The 27,505-nt window shown below is 38.8% G+C and overlaps 1 protein-coding gene and 1 pseudogene across 1 annotated transcript in view; one reads left to right on the plus strand and one right to left on the minus strand.

The window, feature by feature from the left end:
• Window positions 1-27,505, plus strand: part of AVEN (apoptosis and caspase activation inhibitor) — a 171,284-nt gene that overhangs the window by 45,488 nt on the left and 98,291 nt on the right. The window lies entirely within an intron of this gene.
• Window positions 2,562-4,237, minus strand: LOC114490281 (annotated as a pseudogene).

The raw sequence follows: 27,505 nt of genomic DNA on the forward strand, positions 1-27,505 counted from the left end.
AGACTGCAGTGGGCAGACCCTGGGCATGCAGGCGGTGGCTGGCAGACATTGGGTGCGGGGAGGCAAGTGGCAAACCCAGCAAGGCGGTGATCATGAAGCAAGGCAGCGACTATGAAGCAAGGCACTGCACACAACCCAGGGTCCCAGTGCCAGGAAATAGAGCCTTGGGATACTGATTGAAAATACCTGTGGGGGTTGAGGAGCAGGGAGACACTCCCAGCCTCACAGGAGAGTTCATTGGAGAGACCCACACGGTCCTAGAACGTGCACAAGCCCACCCACACGGGAATCAGCACCAGAAAGGCCCAGTTTGCTTGGGGGAAGCAGGGGAAGGGATTGAAGTCTGAGAGAGAGTGGAGCAAGGGCCATTGTTCTTTCTCATCTCCTCCCCCACATACAGCATCACAAACCAGCAACTGGGTTGCCCTGCCCTGGTGAACACCTAAGGCTCTGCCCCTCATATGTAACAGGTGCAACAAGGCTACCCCCCCACCCCCCCAAAAAAATTGGCCCAAACAGAAGAACAGATCAAAGCTCCAGAACACATACAACTAAGTGACTAAGAGATAGCCAACCTATCAGATGCACAGTTCAAAGCACTGGTGATCAGGATGCTCACAGAATTGGTTGATTTTGGTGGCAAATTAGATGAAAAAATGAAGGCTACACTAAGTGAAATGAAGGAAAATGCACAGGGAACCAATAGTGATGGGAAGGAAACTGGGACTCAAATCAATGGAGTGGGCCAGAAGGAAGAAAGAAACAACCAAACAGAAAAGAATGAAGAAACAAGAATTCGAAAAAATAAGGAGAGGCTTAGGAACCTCCAGGACATCTTTAAACGTTCCAACATCTGAATTATAGGGGTGCCAGAAGGAGAAGAGGAAGAGCAACAAGTGGAAAACTTATTTGAGCAAATAATGACGAAGAACTTCCCCAATCTGGCAAAGGAAATAGAGCTCCAGGAAGTCCAGGAAGCTCAGAGAGTCCCAAAGAGGTTGGACCCAAGGAGGAACACACCAAGGCACATCATAATTACATTACCCAAGATAAAAATGAAGGAGAGAATCCTAGAAGCAGCAAGAGATAAGGAAACAGTGACCTACAAAGGAGTTCCCATCAGACTGTCAGCTGATTTCTCAAAAGAGACCTTACAGGCAAGAAAGGGCAGGAAAGAAGTATTCCAAGTCATGAAAGGCAAGCATCCAAGATTGCTCTGTCCAACAAAGCTTTCATGTAGAATGGAAGGGCAGATAAAGTGCTTCTCAGATAAGGTCAAGTTAAAGGAGTTCATCATCACCAAGCCCTTATTATATGAAATGTTGAAGGGACTTATCTAAGAAAAAGAAGATAAAAAACACGTTCAGTAAAATGACAGCAAACTCACAATAATTAACAACCACACCTAAAACAAAAACAAAAACAAAGTAAGCAAACAACTAGAACAGGAGCAGAACCACAGAAATGGAGATCACATGGAGGGTTAGCAATAGGGGAGTGGGAGGTGGAGAGAGGAGGAAAAGGTACAGAGAATAAGTAGCATAGATGGTAGGTAGAAAGTAGACAGGGGGAAGGCAAGAATAGTATGGGAAATGTAGAAGCTAAAGAACTTATCACACATGGACATGAACTAAAGAGGGGGAATGTGAGTGGGAGAGGGTGTGCAGGGTGGCGGGGAATGAAGGGGGGCGTAATGAGACAACTGTAATAGCATAATCAATAAAATATATTTAAAAAAAAAGAAAATTATGTCAAGAAATCTGGCCTTGGCTGGTGTGGCTCAGTGGATTGAGCGCCAGCCTGCAAACTGAAGGGTCCCCGGTTGCATTCCCAGTCAGGGACCATGCCTGGGTTGCAAGTGAGATTGGGGGGAGGAAGGGGGATAAGTAGGGAGGGGAGGGGGCGGGGGCGGGGCACCTGAGAGGCAACCACACATTGATGTTTCTCTCCCTCTTTCTCCCTCCCTTCCTCTCTCTAAAAATAAGTAAAAATCTAAAAAATAAAAATAAAAGTATCTGTAACTGTGTTTCAGTGGAACAAATAAAAATGGAATAATTAGACTATAGTTTGGTCAGCAGAGTTGTCTGTGGATATTTTTATTTATCCTCTTCATGTAATTTTATGAAAAGTTAATTCTGCAAGGGACATTTTAGTATAGTGACTTTTCTGGGGGCAGGCTCTGTGTCCATTTGCCAGCAATTAGACTGAAAGGGAAAAGAAAGCATATCTGTGTAGCTGCTTCTACTTTTATATTAAACTCCGGACTTTTTCCCCATGAAGCAGCAGGATAGTTGTATTGCCCTCATTGATCAGTTCATCCTTTTCTCTTTTTAAATGGTATGTATTTTATTAGTCATACTAGTACATTCTCATATTATAAAGGCAATTTAATGGAAGGACCTTCTTTCGACATTTGAAGCATTTGAAGTAACACCAAACAGAACTATTCATTAAAAAAATCTTTATTTGGGTAACAACAAACAAAGGCAGGCTAAACTACACACAAGTCTTTCCTGTCTTGCAGCTGGACATTGAAGGGGCCTAATTTATTGTTCTCTTTTTCAAATTTCCAGAGATACAAAGCACAGCAACGTGTTTGCTGGACTTTGGTTGCCCTGTGCTGCTCGTGTTTTCCGTGGTTTTGGGGCAGGCTCTCCTTTGCCCGTGGGTGCCCGTCCAGCTGCACTGTTTTCATCCCGAGTGTCGTCAGTGTTAACTTTCATTCTCTTTCCCAGAAACTGTACTTTTCCTTTAGCAGACCCAGCCTTGGCAGCTTTAATTCCTTTTCCTTTTTGTCTGTGACCTTTTGATTTCCATTTGTGTAGGGATTCTTGTTGATTCTCAGGGATTATTTCAGGACTGCTCTTTCTACCTCTCCTGGGCCTTCCTACAGCTCTTCCTTGTTCCATAATTGTAGGTGACCGTTCTGGCTTCCTCATCTTTCTCTAGTGCTTCTTTAGCTTTTTGTTTAAGTGGAATGATTCCCTCTTCTGTTTCTCTGATAAAGTCTATCCATTTTATTTCCCAGTGATTTGACAGGAGGAAGTGTGGGTCTTCTCTATAGGTCTGATCATTTAAGTCAGGCCCAAATTTCTATAAATATCCAAGCTTCTCTTCTGGAGTTTTCATTTCAGCATCCATACTAATTCTGTTTTTCTTCATTAGCTCTTAATTTAGCTTACACTTTATTTTGCTTTCTTCATTTTTTATTTTTTTGCAAAGTAATCTTCCTTGAAAAGGATTAGAAGGCATGCATGTTTATGCTTTTGGGCAGGTGTTTTTTAGAAACTTTTAAACAAATCCAGGACTATCAGATACTACAAATATTGATCCCTTAAATGCTTTGTGTAATTTTTTTCTCATTTGAGGATTCTGTACTTGACCTTTATGTTTCAATCTTTTATTTCACCAAGGGTTGTACCAGTTGGGAAGCCTTTCATGTAAATGGGTCTGTTTTTACATAATTTAAAAATATTTATTAGTCATTAGAAAGACCTTTCATATTCATGAGAGAGAGATTTGCATGGAGAGCTTCTGATTTTTAGCTTTATCTTCATTTATTTCTATGAGTTTTGTCTTTGATTTTCTTAATGCTTCTATTAAAATCTCTCAGGCAGTTTAACATGTTGAATTTCATTATCTCCAGAGGTGTCCAGCTGTTGTCCAGTTTGATCTGTTGCTTTAAAATTTGTCTCATGGCAGCTTAGTCACCAAAGTAACACTTGGTTTGATGGCAGATTTTGGTCCCTGAGCAGCCATCCCCATTTCAAACGCATGAGAAAGGCTGTTTGAGCTGCAGCACTCCTTGTACGACTCCATTTCCTGCTGAGTGACAGGACAGCCCTTATTTACTTCTATTAACTTTTTAATTTCTAATTCTTTTTAGGTTTTTCCGAAGAGTCGAAAAGACACGGAGAATTCCCATATACCCTTCACCTAGGGTGATGTCCTTTTTCTGTTCCAAATTAGGGCACTAGCCTAACCTCCTTTAATTTGTGACAGTTTAGGTCTTTTCTGGTCTTGGCACTGTCGAAGAACAGTGGTTAGGTATTTTGTAGGATGTTCCTCAGTTTGGTTTTTTTCTGATTATTTTCTCATGATTGGACTGAAGCTGTGGATTTCGGGGGAGAAATACACAGAGATGCCTTTCTTGTTGGATCTTACCTGTGGACGCAGGACACCAACATGACATCACTTTGATCACATGGTTAAGATGGCGTCTGTCGGGTCTCTCCATTGTGATGTTACCTACAGTTATCTGTTCACTAGATGAGTGACCAGTTCCTGCTCACCCTCACGGGGACAAGAACTAAGCTTTACCTACTAGAGGGAGGGGTATTGAGGAATTTGTGGGCATATGTTAAAATAGTGACAGTGGATAAAAAGTGCCTTGGGGGAAGTATTTTGATGCTATGCAGATACTCTAATTTTTCTTAGAGGCTCAGGGAAACCAGTTCTCTCAGAATGAGGCAGAGAATTGCATCGGATAAAAGGTCAAATTGTGGACGAATGGGTAAAGAAGTGGTGCATATTACGAGTATACAGTGGAATATGATTCAGCCATTAAAAAGAATAAAATCTTGTCATTTGCAACAGTATGGGTGGACCTAGAGGGTATTGTGGTGAGTGAAATAAGTCGGTCAGAGAAAGACAAATGTCAGATGATTTTACTTATATGTGGAGTTTAAAAAAGAAAATAAATGCATAAGCAGAACAGAAATAGACTCATAGACAGACATAGTGGACTGGTGGTTGCCAGAGGGCAGGGGGTTGAGGGGATGGGTTGAAAAGGTGAAAGGATTGAGGAGTACAGACTGTTAGTTACAGAATAGTCATGGGGATATAAAGTACAGTAGAGGGAGTATAGTCAATAATATTGTAATAACTGGGTACTGCACCAGGTGGGTACCAAATTTATTAGGTGATCACTTCTTAAGTTATATAAATGTCTAATCATGGGGTTGTACACCTGAAACTAATATAATATTGTACATCAACTATAATTGACCTGGCTGGCGTAGCTCAGTGGATTGAGCGCGGGCTGGGAACCAAAGTGTCCCAGGTTCAATTCCCAGCCAGGGTACATTCCTGGGTTGCAGGCCATAACCCCCAGCAACCGCACATTGATGTTTTTCTCTCTCTCTCTCTCCCTCCCTTCCTTCTCTCTCTAAAAATAAATAAATAAAATCTTAAAAAAAAACAAAAAAGACTATAATTGAAAAATAAATTATTTTTTAAAAAGGTCAAATTATGTTGACTAAGTACTTGACCTTTCTTTAAGCTTTACTGCAGAGCTGTCTATATTATAAAATGGTGCTAATGGTCCTGTTCTTGTGTTGCTGACTCTTCCATCAATTTTTTTGAAGAGTGGAATCATTTATATTAACCAGGTGGGGTTAATGAGGATACATTTGAGAAACAAGATAAAACATCAATAATTGATTTTAATTTCTCATTAATCGGTTACAAAATGCTTATTTTATTTCTTAGCTTTTGTGGCTACCAAGTAAGAAGCTATATATACAAGGGTTGGCAAAAGTAGGTTTACAGTTGTTCATTTAGAAAAATAACAAATAATAATACAAGAAGCAACTGTAAACCTACTTTTGCCCATCCCTGTATATATATGTGTACAAGCATGTATACGTATATATGTGTGTCTGCATGTACATATATATGATTACATATATACATATATTGATATTAGTAGCTCCATTCCAAATGTTTTGTATCACATGTCTCAAATCCATTGATGAGAAAATGTGTAGTGTTGTGCTTCTTTATGCAAGAGACAGTTATGGTGTCCTGTGGGATCAGGAGGTGCCGTCTTCTACAAGTTACCCCAACAGGAGTCGATAATGAGGAGGCACGTTTCAGTGAGCCAGCAGTCATCCCAGCACACACTAGCTACTCTGCTGAAGCTGGGGCAATTCTACTGTAGCCATGATTCTCCTGGGGCGCTGTCTGAACAGCGGCTGGTCCAGAGAGAGAATGTGGTTAACGTGTTTTTAGATTCCTAAGGGGGAAAACATCACAGCATTTTGGTGTATGACATAACTATTTATTCCTCACTGCTATTCTCAGCAGCTCCATAATCTAAATGTATTTTGTTCAGATATTTCAGTTTAGTAAGAGGAGATCTGGAGTAACAGTATTTGGTACAGTGCCGGATATAGGGAAGGATTTCTAGCACTTAAAAGAATTGTAAAGTCTTAAATATATGATCAAGATTTGTCAGTGGTGGTTTAATAGTAGTCAAATTGAATTTGCTGTACTGAAATTTGGCCTTTTAACTGTATATTATTTTGTTGCTCCAGAACACATTTTTTGTAATGTGCTATTGTCAGAAATATTTTCACTTCCTTTTCTTCTTTTTCCTTTCATTTTCCTTCCCTTCCCTTTCTCTCTTCCCCTCTCTCTCTCTCTCCCCCTCTCCCCCTCTCTCCCTCTCTCCCTCTTCCTCTCTCTCTCTCTCTCTCTCTCTCTTGCAGAACCCAGCATTTCTAATTCTTGGGGTCATTAGAGTAGGGTTTGGGGGGGAGGGAGGGGGTTGGGAGAGGGAGTGGCCTTGCAGGAATTTGTAGTGGAGAAGACAGCATTGTTGTATGTATTGGAGCCACCTTCTGTATCAGGTTGAATAGCAATACCTACTTTAATTTGGGGTGGGGAAGTAGTTGAGGTGTAGGCATAAATAAATGTGTTAAAATAGTTCTCATTTATAGAGCACCTGGCTGGGTATTTGGTGCATTATATACAGTATTTTATTTAATCAAGATAACTCTGCAAGGTCAGTATTGGACCATTTTATAGAGGAGGCAAATTAAGCTCAAGGAAGTTAGATGACTTTCCTAAAGTCACATAACTAGTATGTGATACAACTGTAGTATGATTTCTTATTGGTCTGATTACAAAACCCACTAATGTTCTTTGTGCTGAGTGAGCTGTTGCCTTGTGCAGAATGCTTGCAGTTGGTTCTGCAGTGATAGGCTCTTTGGATATATTATATAGAAAATGAGTCATTATATGGTTTGGAATAGTTATGTCCCGCCCCCCCCCCCCCCCCGTAGCAGAAACAAGACAAAACAGACATTTGTCTACTTTGAAAAAATTATCCTTGTTGGGTAGTTTGGTGCCTTTTGATCTGGCCATGACAATAAAAACATTTCTTACTTGTACTTGTGTCACTTATACTGAAAAATATGAAAAACAAAATATGGATTTATTTCAGCTCTCCAATTTGTATTATTATGACAGTTACTCAGGAGCTCTGATATGGAAGTAAGTTTTTCTTCACTGCTGATACTTATTAACTCAAGCAAAAAGACAATTATACATTAAACTATGTATGCTGTATGTGCAAATGAAACTAATCAGCTTCATATTAGGAAAACTGACAAGGTATTACTATTGTTAATATTTTCCATATTACCTCTAAGGTTTCTTTAGATATCTTTGTCCCATAATTTTGAGAGAAAATGAAAAAAGATTGCTGCCAGGGCTTGGATGAGTCTTGGCAAAAGTTGTGATTGTAATATTCATACATAAATTCAGTTTAATCTCAGTAGACCATTGAACATTTTTGCAACTTGATGATACCTATTTTTTAAAATTTAAGTTTTTACCTGAGAATATGTTTATTGATTTTGGAGGGAGAGGAATGGTTGGGGGAGAGAGATACAGAGAAAGAAAAACATTGATGTGGGCAACATTGATTGGCTGCCTCCCTTTTCATGCCCTGACTGGGGATTGAACCCACAACCCAGGTATGTGCCCTCACTGGCAATCGAATCCACAAGTTTTTGGTGTATGGGACAATGCTTCAACCAACTGAGCCATCCTGTCAAGGTCGATGATCCCTGTTTTAAAGTGAGAGAAGACTTATTTGCAAAGTGTTTCTGAATCCCAGGTTAATCTTCCTTAGTTTTGATTGGAGGCTTAAATGATGTTATTTTTAGTGTAGGCTAGTTTTAACTATATATTAGGAGCTATTATTTTTTCCTGATATTTTGAAGCCAGAATGGTATTGCAAGTTAGCAATGCTTTCATTTGCATATGGTGTAAATGGGGTTCGGGAATGAGCTATGCTACTTGTCTGTGCCTATCCTTAGAGCAGGAAGTAATTTGGGGGCTTTCTCTGTGTATAGCTGATAATGATAAATGGACTGAGTTTGGGGCAAGTTCTCTCTTTAGGTCTCTGCTTCTTTCTTCCTCTGTGGCACTCCCTTTCCTTTCCCGGTTAGGTACTTGACTACCTATTTTCATGCCCTGGGCTTTTATGCATTCATTCATATTTCGCTTGTTCTCAGGCTATCTCTCCCAGGAAACCCATACATGTAAATTTAGTGTTCCTGCTTTATGCTCCTACTGTACGTGGCCATCAGGCCACAGCCGGAGAAACTGGAGGGAGTGTTGCTCAGGAAGCAGTCCATTTGGAGTGCTCACGAGTGGGACCATACCAGGACACCCTTACAGGAAAGAAAGTATGCTAGGAAAGCAACAGGTAAAGTGAAATCATTTTAGAGCAGGCTGCTCGGTGAGGTCTTGTCAAGTTAAGACATTCCCAGTGCACTGGTATTTGAGTATTTTAAAGGTATGCTGTTAGCAAAGATATTATTAAATCTGGTCTGTGTAGGAGTATGCATGTCTGTCAGATATGCAGTGTAATTCCTAAAAAACATTTGCTGCTCCTGATGTAACTTTACAATAATGTGTCTTCGGCCCTATGTATTTGACTTTCTCATACCTAATCATTGCTGCACCTGGTTGCTGTGAGCCATACTAGTTTACAATGTGATTATTTAATAAAATAGCACTAATTCAAGCAGATTGTCTTAACTATTCTCCTTTGTTATTCTTATGCTTTTTTTCTTTAAAACTTAAAATCATAATGAAAAAGTTTTCTTGTTTTGAAACCAGAAAACAGGATTAAGAACTACTGTTGCATAATAAATTCATAGCTGGAACAAGTTAGTATTCACCTGGATGATCTCTTCAAATACCATCTTCAGTCTCTTTCATTGCTCCTGCTATGCCAATAATCAGCAGTTGACTTAAAAAATATATACAGCCACATATGAATTGCTTTTTTCTTGACCACATAAGGTCCCTATTGCTTTTCTGCAAGTGTGCCCTTTAAGACTCCCAAGGGTGCTAAACTACTCTTAGTTGAGTGAGGTTGTTGTGTTTTGAACTTTGGTGTCTTTTCCCTCATTCTTCAAGGAGCATTCTAGAATATACACTCTGAAACACAAAAATCTCGGGTACCATTGGGTCCATCCATATCTTTCACTTTTCAGATGGGGTAACTGAGACTCATAAAGTTGGGGTTAGACCTAAGGCCTTATAGATGTTTCTTGGAGATGAATTGCTCAGATAAGTATCTTTTCTGTAGGTTCATAGACAGTGTGGTCTCTAAATCTTACCAGTTAGACACCCCACTGAATTCCAGTTTTTATTTGAGAGAGGGATTTGAGTTGATTCCTTTGGGGTAAACTAGAACCAGATTGGTAATAGAAAGGAAGTAGAGATCATTTCAGAGTTAAAGGCTAGGAGTATTCTTTTCTGAACAGATTCATATAGGATGAGAAAGAAATCTGGAGTCCCATGGAAGCCAAAAGGCCCTATCTGTTGTCTGTTTTTGATTGATCTGTTCTAATGCCTCGATGCATGCCTGACATGGACATGTATCTTTTTCTCCTGTCCATTTTCCACATTTGTTTTTGTTAGACTTGGGATTCGGGTTGTTATTTACTGGTTTTCATGTTTGTAATTTATGTCCTTCTAATGTTTCTTGAGGGTGGGAACCCTGGAAAGGGTAAAAACTGAGGTGATTTTCATTTTTCTCAAACCCTTTAGGGACCAATTTAATTTTCATTAGATAGTTTTGTTTCCAGTTTTTAAATGTACCTCTTCTCCCTTTTTTTCCCTTAATCCCTTGAGAGACCTCGTCTGTCCACATTCATTTAGCATAGTCTAGCACCACACTGTAGTCTAGTACCACAGCAGGCCCAGAGAATGCTCAGGAAGTACTAATAATACAAGAGCACCACTTGGTTCCGAATGGCCAGTCTGAAGTGCTCCTCTGCCTAGAGACAGGTGTGCTTCTCTCATTGTCTACTCTGATCCCATTTTTCTGGGTCAGTTTATTTGCAGTTTCATATAGGGGCAGTACATTTTGAAATAGTTTTTCTGTTATAAACCTGGCTGCTTTAACAGGGAATTAACTTACCAGGAAATTATATTTTTAGAAGATCATAGTTTAGAGCAGGGGCATCAAATTCATTTTCACCAGGGGCCATATCAGCCTTGTGGTTGCCTTCAAAGGGCCAAAATAATTTTAGGACAGTATACATGTAACTACTCCTTAACTGTTAAAGAGTTGAAATTACATTCGGCCCTTTGAAGGAAACCTCAAGGCTGGTATGGCCCCCAGTGAAGATGAGTTTGGCATCCCTGGTTTAGAGTATATTAAGAGAACCTATGGTTCTCCTTTTGTAGACATGGAGTTTCAAGGTTCAAAATTTTACAGACATAGATATAGGGATGTAATGAAAAGGAAAATATGCACGGACCATCCTTTCTTTCAAAGTGTCCTTGGGGGAGAGAGAACATATGAATTGTGTGCGGGGAAGCCACTACGTTGGCATACAACAGCCTGACCCTGAGTGTGGCAGGCATCCTAGCCTCCTAACGAGAGAGAATGTGAATGTGTGAAATTGGAGTTCATTGTGACATGCAGTCTTTTATGTGCTTGTGAATGAAGGCAAGGGTAGAGTAGGCGGAAGATTTCTTTGACTCTGTCCCATCTTCTGCATTTGCTGAAGCGTTGATCAGGCGGGCTTTCTGTGGCAGCAGTGTACGAGAAACAAAGTGTTTCAAGGTGAAAGTATTGGAGCTTACTCTCAATTGTTACCCTGAAGGCAAGCTTTCCTGTCTCACTGTAAGAACTCAAGCCTGAGTGTATTGTTGTGGTTTTTGCTTATTTTGCATTTAAAAGGGAATGGGTGGATTTTCTGACTGTCATTAGAGGAGATGCACATTTCAACTTCTTTGGTATTGACTTGAGCCAATGACACATTTAAAAAACAAACGAGATATTAACTTTGCTTTAACTTGCTTGTGCCTTTGTGACCACAAGTTTAGGTATCTCTTTTCTACATAAGAAATCACTGTTGAGAGTTGGTTTCCTACCCAAGGGACCCTGTAATGTTGATTATTTTCTTTCAATCCAGGATGTCACTACAGCACAGGAAGGTAACCCAAGGGGGAAGATAAAAGAAACTAGCTGGTGTGATTCTGTTGTCTAGGACATTTGTTTCAAAAGTTCAGCTGGGAGTCTGAGATAGGAAACATACAATCAGTTTTTTTATCTTTGTCTCTTGTCTTGGTATTTACATTTATTTAAAGTATTTGTAATGAAAATAGTTGTATATTATGGTTACAAAAGGTCCTTCTCTTGATTAAGATGAATGAATTATAACTAGCTCCTAACACACTTATCTCAAGTATTGCCTCCTGGAGTTTTTCTTTCCAGACCTATTTATGGAGAGACCATGAAAAATATCTGATGCAAAAATAGCAAAAATTGATTATTTGTTAAAGCTGGTTGGTAAGTATTGTACATAGGTGTTACATGTTTGAAATAATTCATAATAAAATATTTAAAAATAAATAGAATCTGCCCTGGCTGGTGTGGGTCAGTGGGTTGAGCACTGGCCCACAAAGCAAGGGATGGTTGGTCCAGTTCTTAGTCAGGGCACATGCCTGGGTTGTGGGCCACGTCCCCAGTAGGGGGTATGCGAGAGGCAACCACACACTGATGTTTTTCTCTCCCTCTCTGTCTCCCTCTCTTCCCCTCTAAAAATAAATAAATAAAATCTTAAAAAAAAGAAAATAGAATCTCAAGAATATATTTCAAAAGGTTTTGAAGCATTTTAGGGGGAAGAAGACATTGCTCATTTGGGGGATTTGGAATAGGAATAATAGTTATGAGACTTTTTTAGTACACAGGAAATAGTGCTGGAGATGATCGGTGAATGGAAGCGAATAATTTATTATGTAATCATAATAAAATATTACATAAATTATGACAATTGTATCACTACATTTGAAACATGTTTTGCTGTAGACAAGAATGATACTTCCTCTTAAAAAACAAGGTTGCTTTTCTGCAATATATTCTGCTAGATGTAAAATTTAGTTCTCTATGGTTTGTAGTTTAAATACTTAAGACTCTGTCTCACTCTCAAAGTCAAGTAAACTACAGAGTCCACAAACCTGAAGTTAACTAAAGGCAACTAAAATGTTTGGCATAAGGTTATAGGTGAAAATTATAAAAAAGGCGCTTCATGGCATTTCCAACAACTGAATTCTGTTGATTTTTTTTATACTGAATTCTGACTCCTATTGTGACAAATTCTCACTGTTTCATTTCCATGCCTTACTTCTTGATTGCAAATGATGTAATTTTTGAGATTTTGTTAATTTTAGTTATTTCTGGGATATTCCAATGCAAATTATAGGTGGTTAGTCCTTATTTACCAACTTGTAATTTATTAGAATTCTAGGTCTCGGTTGCTTGATCATTGCTGAGTTGAGAATGATTGAGTAGTTCACTGCGTGTCTACGCCACACTGTTGTGCACCCTGTGCCCACTAGGACCAGCAGAAACTGTGGCTTCATGTAACTCATTCCAGGAATTTCAGAGTATTTGGTGGTGTCTATATGGAATCAGATGTATATGTTAAAATGCAGAAGAATACCTTTGTGGGTCCTCTAGATGGCAGAACAGTTACAGCCAATGTACCTTAGGAGCCAGTCCAAGAAATGTGGGGAGGGGAGAGGAAGGGGGATGGGGTGAGTAGGGGACCTGCTACATAGCCAGGCTCTCGGCTTTCCATTTCAACCCAGCCAGGGTAGGTCTGCTTCTATATGTTTTATATATCTTGGTGTTATCTAAGATTTTGTTTGAAAGAATGTAATACTGCTAAAAAAATGATGGGTTATCAAAAAACCTTGAGTTGTGTGCACCAACATTAAACCCTAGATTCCTGTGGGGACTCTATAGGCATTGGTGCACATGCCCCCAGCGTCTCTAGAGAGTGTCGCAGGCTCCATCCCCACACACATGCTGGTGAGCTCTAGAGTGAATGCTGCCAGCTTCAACTCTCTTCTTGCCTTCATTTCTATAAGAGAGGATGAGGTATAGCATAAGCTTTGGTCTTTGTCCTCACTTTGAAAGAGATCGCCATTGCTGGCATAGATTTAACAGGTAAATCTGATACTGTGGCTCTGAAACTCAGGAGATTTGACTTAGATATCTGTGTAGAGTCATCCCTCTCACAGAGAAGGAGAATGCATAGACTAACTGGAAGATTTTTAAGTCTGTCACTACCCCACTCTCACCTTTGAGTAGGAAGCTGATTATAGTAATACTTCAGTTTCTTTTGCAAAATGCTTATCCAAATTCTCCTGTAATCTCTTTTTAATAGCAGGGCCAGGTTAGATCCTTTTGGACTATTGATGAAGTTCTAAATCATAATGTTATGGCAAATGTGATTTCCATATATCAGATACAGCAAATAAGGGATAAATACACTATCTGTATTTGTACACTTCATAATACCATATAACGTTCTTAACAGATTTGATATCTATCTTTGTAGCCATATTTCAGTGTGACTGCCCCGGAAAGTTCCCCACCTTGAAACATTTCTGTACTTGTTCGATTTGCTCATTACTAGTGAATTGAAGCTGAGGTTTATTTTAGCATCACTATTCTTCTGCTTGTTGATGGACTGCACTTGAGAATGTCTTAGGGTGCATTTTTCACATTCATATAACACATCTATTGATTAACTAGTCCTGTGCTTACCTCGGGAATAGACAAAGTAATGAGATGTGGTCCTCATTCTTGAGGCTCTCACTCACGAGCTTGTGGAGTTTGGTAGGCAAGATAAGTGTATAAATAGCTTTCCAATGCAGCCTAACAAGGTGCCATAAGGGAGGTACTATGGAAGTTCCTAGGCGTGAAAAACTCTTCTGCAGGTCCTACTACAGGTTACCCAGAAGTTACTGTATGCAGAGGACTGTGTCCTCACAACACACACAAAGGAAGACCTGCAGCTGGTGACGGATCAAATGCTGGAGTAGCGCCATGTGAGGTACTAAGCCTGTAGATTTAGATTACGCACCCCCCAGCATATTTAGATTATTGCCCCAAGAAAATTCTGTAAACAGCTGGAGATACTGGGGTAACAACTGGAAACTGTCTTTGATCCTCACTATCCAAAGAGCACATTATGCATTCATATAATGGTAATTGGTTAACAGGAGGCCCACATATACTGATGAGAAGTTGTGACTTCAAACTATGGGTCTAAAAAGTGGTAATATGTTCTGATTCACCTGCATTCTTGAGTTATTTCACCGATACCTCCAATATCATGTGAAAGATGGAGTCTAGCAGGATCTTCAAACAACTGTTGAAAAATAAAGTGGTAGTATTTAACCAGTACATAGGACTGGAAAAATGCTTTAAAAATTCTCTCCCATACCATTGTTTCAAGCCAGTTGTGTAACTGTAGATAACAAGACTTCAGCTTGGCTTGTAGTTATTCATGGAGTTATTATTCTTTTATTTACACATCTATGTAGACTGTGAGTCCAGGAGGCTAAAACACAAATGACTGATGCTGTGAGTCGAGGCTATTGCAACTAATCAAAGCATAGGCTGCACCTGTGCTCCGTGCGGAAGGATTGGTTGTTCTGCTTTGTCCTTTGCAACTAGAGCTGCATAAAGATGATGAAAAGAGGAGAGACAGTGTATGTGTGAGTATGTGTGTAAGAAAGAGGAGTTCTCATTTTGTCTCCTTTGTTGAGCCCTCCCAAATTATTTCTGTTATTTTTTGCATTTTTATTTTTGTAGAACAAAGTTGTTTTGCTTATTAAAGAGGTTCCTTCTCTTTTATGAATTCATATTTTCTTAAAGGATGTTCACTAGCTTCCTCCCTGTCCCCATTTTATAACACTAGTTTATGTGCCACATGCTAATTGACCTATGTAATAGGATCACTTCCTACTTTATATTTAGGAGTCTCTTTTCATTCAGAGAGATTCTTTCCGATTTCCAGTGTGTGGAGGGTTTTCTCAGTTTCCTGAGTATAGCCTCAGTGTTACTGTTTGAACCAAGGTGAGATTTTGCACCTATTCCTCAGTTCTCTAGGTTTCCTTTCTGTTATCGTCTGCTTGCTGGTATTTTCCTCACTCGCATTTGATTATCACCTGTGAATTTTAGTATCGTGATGTTTACTGCCTCTTTTAAATTATTAATGAAGAGAACTGTGAAATGGTACTTTTATCTTTAATAGCAGACTCTGTAAAAGTGTCAACTGCAATGAAAGCATCTTTCTCTAATTCAGTGCCTGTCACATATCTCTTTAGTGTCCCTGTGATATGACTTGAAATGATAGTGCTCACATCTCTTTTGCAGCCAGTGCACATTGAAAGGATATAATCATGTTTGATATCACAGCCACTTCCCTAGCTACCCATTGTGATGTCACAAACCAAAGATCATTCTTTCTCAGTGGGAAGAAGCTTGAGAGGAGATGAATCTCCATGATGAACCATCATCCTAATTCAAATCTGAGTGATTCATGAAGAAAAGTAACCATAAGAAGGAACAAATATACCAGCTGGTTGACATATCCTATTGAATTAAGCTTGAAAAACTTTTCCATTATACTAGAGTGAAAAAAAGTCTTTCAGATATTTTAAGGAAAATTTGAAAATTACAGTAATGCATAAACATTTCTTGATTGAATTTAAAAAATATTATTTAGTGCCAGTCCCTTTACATAAAATATTAATACTTAAAAATGGATTTTAGGTATATTTCTAATTTTATATACAAAACTATGTTCAAACAAAGATAGCACACGAATCTAAAAGAAGTCAGCAGAGACACTGAATGGAAGTATTTGATTCTGACCTGAATACCCACTTCTGTTTTCTCATGGTTCAAATAAGTTCATAGCTTTTGGATGATTTAAAATATGCAGAATCTAAGGAGATAGTAATAAAAATCATTGAAAGGATAGGGTAGCCAAAATATTCGCTCCATTTCTATGAAGAACCCAGTGATGCACAGTTCTATCACTTACACTGTAACACTTTTATATACCATATGCACAGAATACATTTTAAATTATAGACACAATTAGGCACTCATCGACTACTTCCCAAGAACATTAAAAAACATTTAAATTGCTAAATCCATCAACACAAGGGAAAACTCCCAGAAATGAATCAGATCTTCAGGTACCAGCATAAAGCTCCTTATCCTTTCGTGCCCATGAGATGCTAAGCAAGTTTCAACTTTTTAACACATCGTTGATAAAGTTAGCTAATGGATAAAATTAGCTAATATTTTCTATTTTTCACCAAAATAAAGAGGAAAATGTAGATTATTGCACATAAGTATGGTGTTTTTAAACTTCAGTAATCATTATTCAGAAAGGATTATTACAGAGAAAAGCCTGGGTTTAGATAGGAAGGAAAAGGAAGACTCTTTGGGACTGATGCTGACCAGAGCCGAAGGGGAGGAGAGCGTTGACAGTTTGCCCGCCCATTGTCATTAGGAAGGAAGCCGTAGAGGCAGAGTCCCCACACAGGTGGGACTTGAGTCTCTGTGTGCATTCCAGTGACTGAATAGAGTCCAGAAGACTTCGGAAATATAATTTTATACACCTGTCAGTTGTAGTCATTGGAAACAAATTGTTTGAGCATAATATTATTAACCTCATATTTTTGCCAAAGTTTGTTAAATTCTTCAATTATGAGTTGAAGTATTGGTTAATATTTTTCACTTACAAAGGATGTCAGTCTACAACTATATCATAAAAAGGAGGAAAAATTGAAAGGAATCCTTAAGGGTTCAATTCAGGTAAATCTCAATGTAGATAAAAAGCAATTACTTTACTTTTAGTTAGGGCTGGTAATACAAGGTAACTGTTTTGAAATTTCTTAATAAATAAACCTTTTACTCTGCAACAGATTGGTACATTCCACTGTCCCTGCTTGTATTTAATTTGCTGCTTTCCTTCGGTATTGGAAAGTGATGGGTGAAATTCTGTAATGAATTCAGATGCAAAAGACTTATGATATTTAAGGTTATTAATAGATTGCCTTGAAAATAGTGACGGGATCATGTAATTCACTCTATGAAAATTTGAAAAAAAGGAAAGAATTCAGTGAAATGGAAGATAACAATTTCACATTTTACTGTGTTTTAGATAAATACTTCTGATTTAGAGTAATTACCTCTGATAAATTTCCTTGTATTGTCAGATCTCTATAGTTAGATGTGATCTACTTTTGTTTCCCTTATCTCCTGTCTTCTAAGTTAATGAAATATATTATTTGTTGTAGGGCTTCTTTATGAAAAAATCAAGCTTTGAACTTTTCCTGCTGAAGTTATATGAAAACTAATATGGTTGAATTTTGGCTAAAAATCTATGTAGGGAATTAAAATTCTGACAGTGCTCTGTGTGTGTATGTGTGTGTGTGTGTGTGTGTGTGTGTGTCTAGAAGTCTCTTTAAGGGGTGATTTCTAGGGAATTTCTAAAAGGCACTGCACCCTTTAAAATTCTTTGATGGCTTGAGTAGTTCTTTGCATTTTACAGTTTGGACCATTAATCTGAGTGAAAGCCGTTAAAGTACCAGACATCCTTTTGTTCTGTTGTTAAATCAGAAAAACGTCCTTCTTTAGCTTCATAAAAATATGCCCAGGACCTTCAGGGTAAATCAGCCCCATTTTACGTCGGGGTCACACCTAGTCTGCTGGAGCTTGTTTCCTTTAGTGTGAATGAGAGTGACATCACAGCCTGCTTTTTTCTGTCGTGATAAAAATCCGTCATTGAGCTTTGTTCTTTTGCTTTAATAGAAGTCATATAAAAATGCATGAATGTTTTCTGGCTTTACCAAGTACCCTGGGAAGTGAATGTCATTTGAGTGTGTTCTGTTACTAGCGTCTGTGAATGCTCTCGTGCTCCATTCAGGGCTCTCCCCGTGCCTTTTTCCCAAGCTATTCAATGACACAAAATTGGGATTTTAAAAATGAAGGCAAAGGGGGGACAAATCCAGTGAAAATTGAATGGGATTATTCCACTGTTTTATTATTATTATGTAGCATAAGTAAAAACAAGACTTTACCTTGGAAGGCTTAAGTCTGTGGAAAGCGCAAGGGAGGACTGCATGAAATTGAAATCTCCTGGCTCGTTCACAGCATCAGCGGGGTTAGCTTCCTAGTCAACATATAAATTAATGTTATAAAATTAAATCTTACCTGGTAGCAGCGGTTCATTTGAAGCTCAGTAATTTGAACTCTGGCTGGAAATAGTAAGCCTCGATACCCGAAATGCCTTCTCTACTTGTTCCTTTTGTGTTTCCTTTGCCACTGTGTTTGATTTCTTGCAGTGTCTGTATTCCTGGTAATCCTGTAGCCTCAGTTAGGACAGCACGCAGCAGATGAAGACTCTGTTTGGACTGGATTATAGCATAGAGGGTGATTTTGCCTTTATCTGGTAACAGCAGTTGATTCGGACCACGGACAACTTGAGTGTTCAGAACTTACTGGAAATTCATAGAGTGTTTCAGCAATGAGAAATCCTGGTTCTTTCTATAGGCATTTTGCCTTCAGGAAAAGTTCTGTCCATATTTCATAATCTCACACACTCTCGAATCAAGTTGCTTCAGAACTTGTCTGGAATGGAAGCATGGAGGTTCTCTCTCACATTTCTCGTTTTTTCCTTTACCAACTTTTCAGTCTATTAGCTTCCTTTCTGTAGAGGATGAAGGGATTTCTTCTTCTGTCTTCCTTGTGCTTCTGTAACATGTAGTTCTGGTACACTGTTTTTGAACAGAGAGGGAAAATCCAAAAGGAAGTACAGCGTTATACCTCCGGATAGGAGTATTCTTGGTATGAATGAAGAGCTGATACAAGCCCTTCAAACCAGGCAGCTCACGGATGGCATGACGCTTTCATACACAATAAACCTGTTAATTACTTCTCCTGATGGACAGCAGAATGCCCTGGAAGGAGACAAGGAAGGAGCAGATGATCACATTTGGTTTGGTAGGTGCTGTCTGAGCAGCTCGTTATTGAGAACTGCGTCCAGGAAAAGCTGCAGCTTTGGAATGTGATCAGGTGGAAGGGGCTAGAGTTGTTTTGGCAGACAGTTAAGTGACGTGTCTTGGGAGGAAAAGGAGAGCTGAGCACAGAGTTAGCTGGAATAAGGTTCCAAAATGCTTTTTAAAATGTTCATTTTTTCCCATTAGTCTTTTTGGCTGGAAGAAAGGACTCTAGTTAACCTATGCATTATTTGCAGAGATTTTGCCGAGCTCTTTCCTCATGATAGTTTTCCTGAATGAAGGAAAATGATTTTTAAAAAGCCTTTGAGATAGATAAGCAGATTGTGAATTTGAAAGATTTGTAGCAGGGAAAGCCTGCTTTTTGTGGGAGACACACCTGTTTTTACATATCTTTTGGGCACGTGCACTTTGTTGCTTTGTAGTAAAGCATTAAGAGTCATTGCTGGGTATAAAATTTTAGTAGGGTCTTCATTTTAAAATTTTCTTAAAGTAGATGGGGTTCTGATTAACTGTATAAAAGACTAGATCTAAAAATGTCAACTTCATAATTTTTGTACTTCATTTTTTTAAGTATCAGAAGATATTTTTTTCTAGTAGTCCATAGAGTCTTTTGAGGAGTCTTTCTGGACAATAGAATGCTTATAAACATGTTAAAAATTCTGAAAAATATCAAATACATACAAAACCATAGAAATAGAATATATGGACTTCTATAAACCCATCACCCAGATTCTGTAATTATCAAGATTTTGCCACATTTAGCTTCATTTAGTTTTTTTCGTAGCTGAAATATTTTCATGCAAATCTTATTTCACCCCTGTGTACTTTAGTATGTATATTTTTAAAGTATGGACACTTTCCCACATGACCATTGTGCCATTATGACATCTAACAATAACAGTGATTAAAATCAACAATAATTAACAGTGGGGCTAATTGTAAATAATTCTTTGGGGTAACATATCTCATGACTCAGAAACTCTCTTTGCATGGGTTGCTTTTTTAAAAAAAATAGAATCTAGACACAGCCCACACTTTATAATTAGTTATTAGGACTTAGAATTTTAAACATTGACTTAGATGATCAATATGAGAGAGAAGTAAAATTAAGTTTTATAGTGGTCTTCTACACACACTTATAATACGAATATCTACATAAGAGAACATATCTGTAGGATATTTTCCCGAACTTCTTTCCACTAAACATTATTCATGATACCGAAAAGCAATGTCATTTTTATGTGGTGATGATTGGTCATTGGTTAGGTTCATTGCTCCTTGTGCTTCTTGACTCGTTCTGGAGTATGAGGGTCATGACTCTGCCCCAGCCTATTGAGGCTCCCTTTTGGGCTGGGCAAGTGCAGTCAAATGCATTCCAGGGCCAGTTCTACTTTATTGCTTGAAAAAACCATCTTGTTTGTTTACCTCAGCAAAAACAATAGAACATTGCCATAGTAAATGATCCAAGTTTTAAGCCAGTGACTATGAAGCCATTTCCAACATTTGAATGTGACTTAGAGTTCTGTGAAGATGTAAAAAGAGAGAAGTAAAAATCAAATGGGGCCATTGTGTTCACAAGGACCAGTGACTGTGATATATAATGACGTGTGATTATATAATATCTATACATTATATAAATTGTTATATATTTTCCCATAATATCAGGGGTATTTTTGCCCTATGAATTTCTATTTTCCTATAAGATTTGAACTCCCAGCTCCTTTTCTGAAAAAAGCAAAGCATTTGACCACCTACTCAACTTTTCCAGGAATGTGTCAACATGAGGTCCTGAAGTATTGTGTGCTGCTCCCTCCACTGTTGAAATTAATTCTCGTGCATATTCTCTCTGTTTATCTTCCCTACCCCCTCCATTCTCCAACTTGGCTTGGTGAATGAGGATGTGAAGGGGGAATATGGAGAGCCATTACGGGCACGGGTGGAAATTACACCCAGGTTCAAAGCTTCTACTGAGGGCCATGCTCCTGTTTCTACGGAGGGGTATGGTCTGCTGCTCTCCAAAGGTGTTCATGTTGTGTTTCCTGTCATATGCCATGCTGTGGCATGACTGTTTGGTAGCTTTGTTCTCACATTATGCCCTGACCCTTAAATTTTGCTGAACAAGGAGTATTGGTATGTGTTTATTACCTGCATATGCGCTTTATTGAGAGCTCAGTAAATAGTTGCTATGACCATTATATATAGATAAGTTAAATTAAAAAAAGGGCTGAAATGCTTTTTTTCCCCCAAAGTTTTTTTTTGTAATTTTTCTCAACATGAGGTGGGTACTTTGCAAATGTGCACGTTCTACTACAGACCATTGTATGGTTGGTGACAGAGTGGTTATAGAGGGAACTAGAATAATAGATGTCAGTGTATTTTGGGTGTAACTCCCTACTCAATTTCAAATCATCATCTCTCAGTGCACTAGCTATAAAATGAATTAATAGAAAAACATTGACCGAAGCAGTAACCTGTAGAGTTCCAAACCAAAAATAGCTGATCTCTGCCATTGTGAAAATCACTTTTTTCCAAGACTTTGTTCTTGGTATTCCTGATTTCGATCTTGTTTCTAGGAAGCCACATTTATTGTATTTTTATTTTCTATAGGATGGACTTTATGTTTTGAAGGACAAATTGTCTCTGTGAGTAATATTGTTCAGCAGTCTAGAAGATCTAGTAGCTGGTAGGGTGGCTGGCTTATTCTCCCCACCCCGAAACCCCATATGAGGAGGAGGGAAAATCTCAGGGAAATGGATTCTGTGTTCTCTTTGATGCATGTAGTAAAGCACAGTTTTCTTTTGTTCAAATGTTTCAACTGCCATTATTCTCATGTTTAATTTAAACTCTCCCATTTCCACTATAAAGTACATCACACAATTTCAGAAGCTTCATAGGTCTCATAGGTTTTTAAAGAACTTTGTATATGATATGTGATTTTTCCCCTGCAAAGTTCTTTTGTGCAAGAGTGTTTGGTCCTACCTAGAAGTATGTTTATAGCTGTTTTTGAGACTTTGCAAAATAACTGCTTTTATAAAGAAAAAAAATAGCCTGTCTCCTTTTTATGTTTTTGAGTTCTTGATGAATAGGATTTGTGGTAAAGGAGTTCTATGGCAACTGCTCTTTTAGGGCAGTTTAAATATTCATAATCTCAATTAAGTATGATTATTTTTCAGTTAATATACCAGGAAAAATATTTCATTTTAAGAGAGCATTATAGAATCATGAAAACTTTTTCTAAAATATACTTGATGGGCTAGAGCATGTCTTGATTTGAACTAATAAAGCTGTTACACCAGCAAGTTTAAGACTTTGGAATTAAGTTGTAAAAGTAAATAAATTGAATGAAAAAAACAGCTTGTTTGTTGCTTTGTTAAAGATAGCAAGTCTTTGTTGGCTTACTTGGGTCATGCCAGATCATTTGAGCTCATTAATTGTAATAATTGACATATATTTGATTCCTTACTAGGTATATGACACTGTTCTAGGTCTTTGAATGTATAATGCACCTGTTTTTCATAGCTTTGAAGCAGACTGTTATCATTTCTATTTTAATTAAAAAAATTTTATTTATCAGTTACAGTTTGCATTAATTATTATTTTGTATTAATTTCAGGTGTACAGCATAGTGGTTAGACAACCATATACATTACTAAGTGTTCTCTTTGATATTTCCATTACCCACCTGGCACCATATATAGTCACTTTTATTGAGTTGGCCAAAAAATCCATGTGGTTTTTTCCCTTCGAATAAGACACATTTTTCATTTTTGTGAATAATTTTACTGATTTATTTTGAGTATGTTGACTATTTCCCTTGTGGTATAATGTTAATTGTTCTCAGTTAACGTCTCCATTTGATCACTGTCAACTTCAACTGGTCTACTCAACCATGGAGCATCTTCCAGCAAGAAATCTCCAGCATGAAATTTCTCAAACCACTTTTGACACATTCGATCAGTCATAGCACCTTCTCTATACACTCCACAAATGTTTTTTGCATGTCAGTTGCATTTTTACCTTTCTTGAAATAATAAAGCATAACATGCTGAAAAAAAATGGCTACACAAAAATTCACCAATTTTGATGTTTTTTTTAAATGCACGCTGATATGACAAATGTCACAATACAATCTAGCAAAGTTGTTTTGAATGAAGTTAAAGACAACTGAGCACTACTAGAGCTATTGTACAGAAAAAAAACTAAACGAACTTTTTGGCCAACCCATATTTCTATAAAGGAGGAGACTGAGATATAGAGAGGTGCAGGAATCTGCTCGAGTTGACCTGTCTGCTCAAGTTGACCCATCTAGTTAGACCTTGAACTGTGGTGTGCATCCAGTGAGATTCCCTGCTGAGAAAAAGATCAGGCAGACCTGCCCTTTAAGTGTGAGACTCGGAATATAGTTTTGAGAGTGGTGCCTCTCCAGCGTCACTCCTGCTCTACCGACATGAGATCTGCAGTTTCTCTGAGAATGCAGGTGACTGGCAGATGGCCCTAGTGGCTGACCATTTTTGAGAAAAAGACAGTGAATTTAATATAGAAGGACTGTTTCCTTTCTCATTTCCATGCTTAGAATTTATAAAGGGATGATTTTCTTTCCTAAATTGTTTACTTTATCCTTTAATAGTCTCTCAAATAGCACTGTGTTTACTGATGCTGCCATCTTGACCGGAAGTCAGTGCGATATATTTTATAATACTAGTCATTTATGTTTAAAAACATTTAACTAAGTATGGTGCTATAAGGGGATTATGAACTAGGTTTGTTGTACTTTTTAAATAAAACTATTAAGAAAAAATTGCTTTCTTTCTATGTATCACATTCAGATAAACCGGTTGCATTTTTATCTTCTTACTTGGTCTTGTTTTATGTTTTATTTTTTAACTTCCTCAGTTCATCATTACTCTAGCACAGCACTCACTTGTTTCACTCCTCTGAGGCCTTAGCCCAGGGGTGTCAAACTCATTTTCACCAGGGGCCACATCAGCCTCATGGTTGCCTTCAAAGGGCCAAATGTAATTTTAGGACTGTATACATGTAACTACTCCTTAACAGGTAAGCGAGAGCTCAATGCGGCCACCGGGTAGAAACAAGGTGCCGGGCCGGATAAAACAAGGTGGAGGGCAGGATTTGGCCTGTGGGCCTTGGGTTTGCTGCCTGTGTCCTGCTGTCTGAGCCTTTCCAACCCATCTTCCTTCAGAGTTGACTTCTCTCAGTGTGGTGCCCACACCACTAGAGGTCTCCAGCCCACACGTTACAAAGCTGTGATTTTACGGGCACACCCTGCTGAGTGGGATAGATACGTTCCCTACGAGACTGGTCACTAATATTTCTCATTAAATATTTATTAAGTGCTTTTATGTTCCAGGTCCTATACTATGGTCTGTCCTCAGGGTAAATTAAAAAAAAAGTAAGCTCTTTGTTTCTAAGAACCCTGCAGTCTAGTGAGGACCCCGAAGTGTGAGCACGTGGTCGCAGGGCCACTCGTTTGGCATGGCCATCTCACAGACTTTTAGATCCCGGTTACCTGGGCTCTTGAGACTTCCAGGTTTATCAAAGCTTCACTCATACTCTTGATCCTTTCTGTGGCTCTTCATCGATAGTGAGGGCGCTCCAGCTTTCTTGGTGAGCCTGACACTGCGTCATCATCAGGCTGGCAAGGAGCCCTTCTCAGGGGCAGGTGGGTGATTGGGCCGGGCACTGGTTGGTGCTTTCTGATGCCCTTCTCAGCTGCTCCTGGTGTGTGAGCTTTAGGGAAGCAGTTCGTGCAGGAGGCAGCCTCTCTCAATCCCAGGGACAAGGCAAGCCCCACATCTGGGGACCTTTCACTTCCATTTTGTTTCATAGTAGAGATTTCTTCTGTAGAAGGGGTCTGTGCCCCATTTGTGTTTCTTGTATCTTAGGGTGTTTAGATGGAGAAGTGTCTCCAGTGATGTGCTTGGGGACTTGTTCTGAGTGGCCCATGAGGAGCACCAAGCACAGTGCCTGGCACATAGGGGGCAAGCACTCAGTGTCAGCAGTTGTCATTATTGCTGTGGAACTTACTTTAATTTTAGTGCTGGAAGGGACTTCAGAGGTAGTTTAGTCCCTTTTACACAATAGGTTTTAGTGTTCTTTTTCTTCTTTCATGCAGGCCGTATAACTGTAGTTGTTGTCTCTAGTGCTGTTTCATATTAGGAAGGCCGAAATTTTGACTCAGTCATTATCAGTTTAATGACTACATGATTTCATAAGAATTTTTATGTGGATAAATGTTTTGAACTAAATTGCAATTTTGAATTTTAAAAGAAGTTAAGGGAGCCTTGGTCAGTGTGGCTCAGTTAGTTGGAGTGTTGTCCCATGGACCAAACGGTCATTGGTTCGATTTCTGGTCTGAGCACATGCCTGGGTTGAGGGTTTGATCTCCATTTGGGGTGCGTGCGAGAAGGCACCCGGGTTGATGTTTCTCACATTGATGTTTCTCTCTTTCTCTCTCTGCCCCCCTCCCTTCCTCCTCTCTTCCCTTCCTCCCTCTCTCCCTCCATTCCTCTCTCTCTAAAAGCAATGAAAAAAAGAATGTCCTTGGGTGAGGATAAAAAGAAAAAAACGTTAAGGGTAAAATTGGGAAAGTATTAAACAAAATATTTCCAAATAAACAATGATGATATAGAAAGCCAGACAGTTTGTTAGTCTTTTATCTGTAACAAAAGTTCCAGGGGGTATTCTGAAAATAACAGGTTAGTGACCTTCTGGATGGTAGATCCATTTTTAAAAGTATATAATTCTTCAATACTTAGGTGAACAATTATTGAAGAAAAAGTAGCTTGGTTTCAGAAATAAATAACTATATGGGTGAATAGAAACTATTGGGTTATATTTTAGATTTAAAAAATATTTGGACAAAGATTATACCTTAAAGTCATCAAAAAATTATTAACAGAACCACTTTAAAATGGAGCTTTAACATTGCACATTGTATGCCTCAGATCTTTGGAATGTTAAAACGGGGCGACATTACCTTTGGATTGGCACTAAAGCAACATTATGCCCCGGAGAACTACTTGCAAAGATAACAAGAAAGCAGATATTATGGACTGGACTGGTAACTCCTAGACTGTAACTGTGTTACATTATCTGCACCCATAGAAATGCCTTTTTTTTCTACTGATGTAATTGTCCCCTTCCCTTCTCATAAATACCCACTGCCTTTGCCTGCCAATCCAAATGCTGTTTGGGCTTCAGCCTGAACCAGTGCCTTTTTCCTGAGTAGCTGTTCTTGTTGATCTCAAATAAACAATTGTTGCCTCCCATTTGAATGTCCTTTTAATAGTTAGGTAAGCAAAGTCTATTTTTACCTTAACAAATAGCTAAATATATGTATAATCTTGGGGACCTTTAAATGAATAGTCTATTATCTGAGGCAGCAAGGGAATTACAAGAATAGGCATCAGCTCTTGGAATTGGAGTAGTTTTGGGGATCCTCTAGTAAGAGGCGGTTTTCATTTAACATTTTTATAAATTGTTTGAAAGGCAGTGGTAAGAGGAAAGCTGGCAGATTAGGTGGTAATATATGAAGCTATTAGGGATGAATCCCAGGGTAGAGCTCTGTGAGTGAGAAATGGTAGATGCGTTTAGTGTGGGCATGAGTAAGTGAACATACTCTTGATAATAACTGTGTGATGATATGCAATAAAATCAGGGGGGAGTTACAGGGAGGTTTTAAGCAGGGGCATGCCTTAAATATGATCTGTTTTTAAAAGATCTGAGTCTTGTGTGGCATGGTGAGAAATTAAGAAATTGGTAGACCAGTAAGATTATTGTGATTAAGCAAAATACGATGGTTCTTATCTTAGTTCACAGACTGGGGGGCTTAATCAACAGGCATTTGTTTCTCACCATGATGGAGCCTGGGAAGTCTGAGTGTGGGCTGCCAGCATGGTTGGGTTCTGGTGAAGGAGCCTTGCAGGTGACTCCTTGCTGTATCCTCACATAGCAGAGAGAGGAAGCTCTGGCGTCTCCTCCTCTTTTTAAAAGGGGATAGTGAAGATAATTAATCCCATTGTGGAGGCTCTACATGTAATTACCTACTCCCAAAGGCCCTATCTCCTAATATTGTTTCGCTGGGATTCAACATATGAGGGGGGACCCCAAAAACCCCCAGAATTATCTTCTGGAGGGCAGGCCTCTTGTAGTATAGGCTTCCCCTGCTAGGTGAGTGTTCTAGGAACCCATCTGTATCAGTGTACCAGCTGGCATTGTTGTGAGAGGCAGTGTTTGGCTTTAGTGAAAAAAAAAAATTCTTTTTGGTCACTCTTTCAATGCATTTGCCCATTTCATGATGGGTGATTTACAAGTTCATCTGCCCACACCACAC

Source organism: Phyllostomus discolor, chromosome 1 (genome assembly GCF_004126475.2).
Source record: "Phyllostomus discolor isolate MPI-MPIP mPhyDis1 chromosome 1, mPhyDis1.pri.v3, whole genome shotgun sequence".
Lineage (NCBI taxonomy): Eukaryota > Metazoa > Chordata > Mammalia > Chiroptera > Phyllostomidae > Phyllostomus > Phyllostomus discolor.